Raw genomic sequence first — 6,844 nt, 5'->3', positions numbered from 1 at the left:
TTCATGATACCATTAGTTGATTCGGATGCGATTAATCAAATTAATAAAATTTAATTAATGAAAACTTTAAACAAGTCCAGCTGGGCATCGATATGTGCAAATTGGTAAGCCCACAGCAAAATTTGTGCGTATCGGGCGGTCAGGCGCACTGTTATTTCAAACACTGTTTTTGGAATGGCAAATGGGTCCTTCTTAAAATCCTGAATATTTAATTAAGCCCTGAAAGAAGCCAATTTGTTATGGCAAAACCATAATTACTATTTCTCTTATTCATTTAATCAAAATGTAAAATTGCCCTTTCAAACTCTATATTTCCAAACGATCAAATGATATTCTTAAAATGCATTTCCTTTTATTTGAATTATAAATATGGGTGAGGAGTCCTATAAAATTTAATTGACAAGCAAAAAAACCAATAAAATACTGCTATGGTTTTATCAGTTGAAACGGGGGGAGAGGGTGTTTACCTCCCCGAAAAATTTGAATAAAGACTTAAAACCCTATCCCAATGGGGGAGGGGGGGGGGGCTTCCCAAATATTCCTACAAGCAAATATATACACACATAGGAAGAGAGATATTTAGATATTTTACCTCTAGTTGGTAATTAAATCTTATATCAACAAGTGCTTGAACTTTATATATTTCATTTAAAATAAAAAAAAATGTCCATATAAAATTACACATATATAATAATATACACGTACCTTGATTTGAAAAAAAAAAATATAGTTTCGTTTCGTTTCGGCAGGTTTCGTTTTGATTTCGTTTCGTCTTGATTTCTTTTCGTTTCGGTAGGTTTCGTTTCGTTTCGGTAAGTTTCGTTTCGTTTCGGTAGATTTCGTTTCGTTTCGGCAGATTTCGTTTCGTTTCAGTTCGTTTCGTTTCGTTTCTATTTCGTTTCGCACTTTACAGGTACCCGACCTAAACATACATGAAGTCATAGCAAGAAGCAGTGAAAGCCACACGCAGAGATTGGATGGAGCATAATTTTTTTCTATGCCTCGGCGCCTCTATGGATGTCATATTTAGATCAGGTATTTAATACAGAACACTACATAACACAGACTAATGTCTAAACAAAGACACTATTGACTATTTTTTTTCAAATTAAAAAAGGGGAAAGTCAAGAAAAATTGATAGCAAACATACAGGCTGACTGCTAGTAAAAGTTGCCAGTCCTGCTAAAAATTTACCAGCCTGAGAAAATAATTGTCTTTAGTAAAATTGATTTTTGAAACTAGAGGTACTGTGTGCAATGAGTAAATGATAACACCCCCCCCCCACCTCCCATATGAATATAATATGTGTCCATGTTTTGCTGTAGGAAAGTATTATATTAATAATGCCATACTTTCATACAATACCATTATTTTTTTTGCCTAATTTTACTCTTTAACACGCAAAATCTCAGGAGCTTATGGGGCTTTGCCCCCCTGGACCCCCTTTTCATTCAAACTATGGTATGACTAACATATGACTGTACTTTGGAACATCACGATCTAGACCCCTTGCCTGAACAAATTTATACACCCCCCCCCTCCCCCCTTTGAATCACAAATCCTGTACTGTTCATGATACCATTAGTTGATTCGGATGCGATTAATCAAATTAATAAAATTTAATTAATGAAAACTTTAAACAAGTCCAGCTGGGCATCGATATGTGCAAATTGGTAAGCCCACAGCAAAATTTGTGCGTATCGGGCGGTCAGGCGCACTGTTATTTCAAACACTGTTTTTGGAATGGCCAATGGGTCCTTCTTAAAATCCTGAATATTTAATTAAGCCCTGAAAGAAGCCAATTTGTTATGGCAAAACCATAATTACTATTTCTCTTATTCATTTAATCAAAATGTAAAATTGCCCTTTCAAACTCTATATTTCCAAACGATCAAATGATATTCTTCAAATGCATTTCCTTTTATTTGAATTATAAATAAGGGTGAGGAGTCCTATAAAATTTAATTGACAAGCAAAAAAACCAATAAAATACTGCTATGGTTTTATCAGTTGAAACGGGGGGAGGGGTGTTTACCTCCCCGAAAAATTTGAATAAAGACTTAAAACCCTATCCCACGGGGGGAGGGGGGGGGCTTCCCAAATATTCCTACAAGCAAATATATACACACATAGAAAGAGAGATATTTATAAATATAAGAGCTCATACAATATGCATGGGTTTCTGCCAATGTTTTCATCTAATTTAGGTTTGAAACTTAAAAAATAAAATTTGATCCTACAAAACTATAACTCTTTTTCAATTTATAACTGACTAGTATGAATTCATGATGATATCACTAGTACATGGGGGAGGGGGGAAGGCAAATAAAGATTTAATTATCAATAATTCAAAAGCTAAATTGTTATATAAATGTATCCATTCTCTTGTCATACGATGAATTTCTTGATTTGTTATCATTTCAGATGCAGTCTGAGCCTTGTTCTGAATTTCAAAATCCCCTTTGACAACACCTGCACAGCTGAGGTAATGTAAACTTAAAAATTGAGGACCAAAGTCACCAAGAAAAGATGATCAATTCAACTAACGTTAGTGTTATATATACATTATATTATTTATGTATCATTAGCTAATTCGGTATTTTGTGTTGACAACTTGCAGTTTTTTAAAATTATCATTAAGAACATTCCTTTTCGTTTAGAAATCAAGGACCTTCTGACCAAGGGCTGAATTATAGTGAACACTGCCATTCAGAGACTTTGAAACAGGTATTTCTTCTGCTTTTGATGCTCTGAAGTTTTTAGCTCACCTGAGTCGAAGACTCAAGTGATCTTTTCTGATCAAAGTTTGTCTTTTGTCTGTCATTGTCATTCTTCAAGGGGAGAGAATTACAAAAATAATAGCATTACTGATATCTTCTCAAGAATCAATGGCCCAGGAAATATGAAACATGTGTGGAACCATTGTCGGGTAGTGTAGATTCAAATTTTTCAAAAGCATGAACCCCAGTTGTAGGACGGGGCCATTAGGATGATCAAAGTTTAACATAGGAATATATAAAAAAAAATATTTTAAAATCTTCTTTTAGGATAAAGCAGGCCTTGATTGGTAATATTTATATGAAAGCATTTTCAGGTGGTGTAGATTCAAGTTTGATCAAATCATGACACTTGGGATAGGATGGGACCACAAAGGCCAATCAAAGTTTAACATAAGAATATAGAGAATTAAATCCTTTAAAAATATTCTTCTAAAGAACAGAAAAGCCAGTAAGTTATTATAATATACATATGGAAGCATTTTCTTGTAGTGTAGATTTGTTCAAATCATGACAACCCCCCCCCCCCCCTGTATAGGGTGGGGCCACAATAAAAGTTCACACTTGTAGGGAAAAACTCAGTCAAAAATAAGTACCCCATAAGCATCCTTAGTGTAGATTCAGTTATGTTCAATCATACCCTCTCCCCTCTTCCTCCCTTACAGGCAGAGGTCAGGACCAAATATGCTTTTATGCTTTTCAAAACAAAGCTGATTTTTGATTTTTATCCAAACCAGGTGAGTGATGTGGCCCTGGGTCTCTTGTTAAATCATTTATCTACACATATGTACAATACAACTCGGTTATAACAAACTAGGACCTGTAAAAGTACTTCGCTATATCGATAATTAGTTATATCCATATTTGTAATTTTTAATATTTATATAGTTGGGGATCCAAGAGGACTTCACTATATCTGTGAATTCACAATGTCTGTGTTTGTACTAAACAAGTTTTACTGCAGTTACATGTATGTGGAAGCCAAATAGGAGTAAAAGATGTATTATTATAAATGTAACACAGTATCATCTTTATTTTGTTAAATCCATACAAATGTTTCTTTGAATATTGGAACCTAAAATCAGTAGAAAGTTAGAAAGTAAAATTTATAAAATGCAGCATATCTAAACAGAATTTTTGTTGTTGAAAAAAACCCTTTTCAGATGAGCAAGGCTGTAATAGTCCTACTAATATTTAGAATCAAATAACAGCTAACTACTTGAGGCAAGGATAGGATGAGGGTTAAAAAAGGGGTTACATTACTTGAAAATTTAGAGAAGAATTGTAGAGCTGAGGTTTTTCTCAAGAACCACAGGGCCAATTTTTACCAAACTTGGCAGGGCTAAGACCCTTCACAAGGGGTGATAATCAAGAAAAGAGAAAAATGGGGAGCCACTGGGTCAAAAAAGCTGAAACTTATGTTAAAGCATCCAAGGATTAAGTGTACATTCTAAATTGTTTAAATCATGTCCTCCTCCCCCTAAGAAAAGGCCTAAACCACAAAAGGTATTACGGTACAAGTAGGAAAATCTGGTGTAGAACAGAATGGCCAGTTACTCTGGTGAGTGTTATGGACCATGGTCTTCTTGTATTCATGATCATGATCATAGAGAAAAGGAACCTTAGCTACTCTCTTCCTTCAACAGCAACAAGAATAAATTGCTTTATGGAATGCCCATTTTCATTAACAAAGTTCAAATTTTGAATTATATTTTTCCAGATTGATGAATCAACTACATGCATTATGTCAGAGGAATCTAGCTGGAGCACCTATTTAGCAGCCAGGACACATAGATGTTCCCGTACAGCTGATACAGATAATCTCAATGGCACATTTCTAAATGATGGCCAAAAAAATCTAATAAAGACACTGTCAGTTTAAAACTCTTTGAAAAGAAAAAGAAATCCAGACCAGAAACAAAGGATATTGATTTTTAAGCCCCTCCAAATCTAAAAGGGGTTTTATTGAAGGATACACCCAAGGATGTTGGATATTACACCCCTTCAACATAAAATTTTGAATTTTAGTTTGCCTATCTAGTCAAGAACATGGATTTTTTGACTTTTGATACACTTATTAATGTTATATTGACATTTTTTTCAAGATTTCTTTACTGTAAACTAATATGGGTTAAGTGTACATTAAAAAAAGTACATTTACAGATGATTTTTCAAAATTGCTTTGAATACAATTGAAATATTTAGATCATGTCTCATAAATGGTTAATCACAGTTACCACAGAAACCAAATATTTGTTTAAAAAAAGTTTTAGGTACCAAAAAAATGTTGTGTCTTTCAATATCTTAGCTAATGGCCACTCATACATTTTTCTTCATATAAGGGAATCTCACTGGCTAAAGTGTATAGGCAAATACAATATTTTTATACCCGCACTTTCTAAAGAAAGTTCGGGTATATTGTTGTTACTCATGTCCGTCCGTCCGTCCGTCCGTCTGTCACACTTTTCTTCCCTGAACTCCTCCTACATTTTACACAGTAGCTTAATCATCTTTTAAGAGATGGTTGGTGGTGTCATGTAGATGTGCAGTAAGGTTTCGGAATTTTGATTTTGCCCCGGGGGGTCAAATGGGGGTCGAAAAATGACGTTTTTTGTGCAAAAAGTCCCTTCTTCCCTGAACTCCTTCTACATTTTACTCAGCAGCCAAATCACCTTTTGGGGGATGATTGCTGGTGTCATGTAGATGTGCAGTAAGGTTTCGGAATTTTGATTTTGCCCCGGGGGATCAAATTGGGGTCGAAAAATGACGTTTTTTATGCAAAAAGCCCCATCTTCCCTGAACTCCTCTTACATTTTACTTAGCAGCCTAATCATCTTTTGTGGGATGATTAGTGGTGTCATGTAGATGTGCAGTAAGGTTTTGAATTTTAATTTTGCCCCGGGGGGTCAAATGGGGGTCGAAAAATGACGTTTTTTGTGCAAAAAGTCCCGTCTTCCCTGAACTCCTTCTACATTTTACTCAGCAGCCAAATCACCTTTTGGGGGATGATTGGTGGTGTCATGTAGATGTGCAGTAAGGTTTCGGAATTTTGATTTTGCCCCGGGGGATCAAATGGGGGTCGAAAAATGATGTTTTTTATGCAAAAAACCCCATCTTCCCTGAACTCCTCTTACATTTTACTTAGCAGCCTAATCATCTTTTGGGGGATGATTAGTGGTGTCATGTAGATGTGCAGTAAGGTTTCGGAATTTTGATTTTGCCCCAGGGGGTCAAATGGGGGTCGAAAAATGATGTTTTTTGTGCAAAAAGTCCCGTCTTCCCTGAACTCCTTCTACATTTTACTCAGCAGCCAAATCACCTTTTGGGGGATGATTGGTGGTGTCATGTTGATGTGCAGTAAGGTTTGGGAATTTTGATTTTGCCCCGGGGGATCAAATGGGGGTCGAAAAATGACGTTTTTTATGCAAAAAGCCCCATTTTCCCTGAACTCCTCTTACATTTTACTTAGCAGCCTAATCATCTTTTGGGGGATGATTAGTGGTGTCATGTAGATGTGCAGTAAGGTTTCGGAATTTTGATTTTGCCCCGGGGGGTCAAATGGGGGTCGAAAACTGATGTTTTTTGTGCAAAAAGTCCCGTCTTCCCTGAACTCCTTCTACATTTTACTCAGCAGCCAAATCACCTTTTGGGGGATGATTGGTGGTGTCATGTTGATGTGCAGTAAGGTTTGGGAATTTTGATTTTGCCCCGGGGGATCAAATGGGGGTCGAAAAATGACGTTTTTTATGCAAAAAGCCCCATTTTCCCTGAACTCCTCTTACATTTTACTTAGCAGCCTAATCATCTCTTGTGGGATTATTAGTGGTGTCATGTAGATGTGCAGTAAGGTTTCGGAATTTTGTTTTTGCCCCGGGGGGTCAAATGGGGGTCGAAAAATGACGTTTTTTGTGCAAAAAGTCCCTTCTTCCCTGAACTCCTTCTACATTTTACTCAGCAGCCAAATCATCTTTTGGAAGATGGTTGGTGGGGTCATGTAGATGTGCAGTAAGGTTTTGGAATTTAGATTTTACCCCGGAGGGTCAAATGTGGGTCGAAAAATGACGTTT

At 36.2% G+C, this 6,844-nt stretch overlaps 1 long non-coding RNA gene across 1 annotated transcript; it reads left to right on the top strand.

The window, feature by feature from the left end:
- Positions 1-988: 988 nt before the first annotated feature.
- Positions 989-4,567, top strand: LOC134263426 (uncharacterized). Its single transcript, XR_009991262.1, has 4 exons — positions 989-1,035; positions 2,425-2,485; positions 2,661-2,727; positions 4,498-4,567. It is a non-coding gene; the product is annotated as an uncharacterized LOC134263426 (long non-coding RNA).
- Positions 4,568-6,844: the final 2,277 nt, after the last annotated feature.

Source organism: Saccostrea cucullata, unplaced genomic scaffold (genome assembly GCF_032062105.1).
Source record: "Saccostrea cucullata isolate Sc308-1 unplaced genomic scaffold, CSIRO_AGI_Scuc_v1 ctg11238, whole genome shotgun sequence".
NCBI lineage: Eukaryota > Metazoa > Mollusca > Bivalvia > Ostreida > Ostreidae > Saccostrea > Saccostrea cuccullata.
The sequence above is the reverse complement of the archived record's forward strand: the minus strand, read 5'-3'. Positions and strand labels throughout refer to the sequence as shown.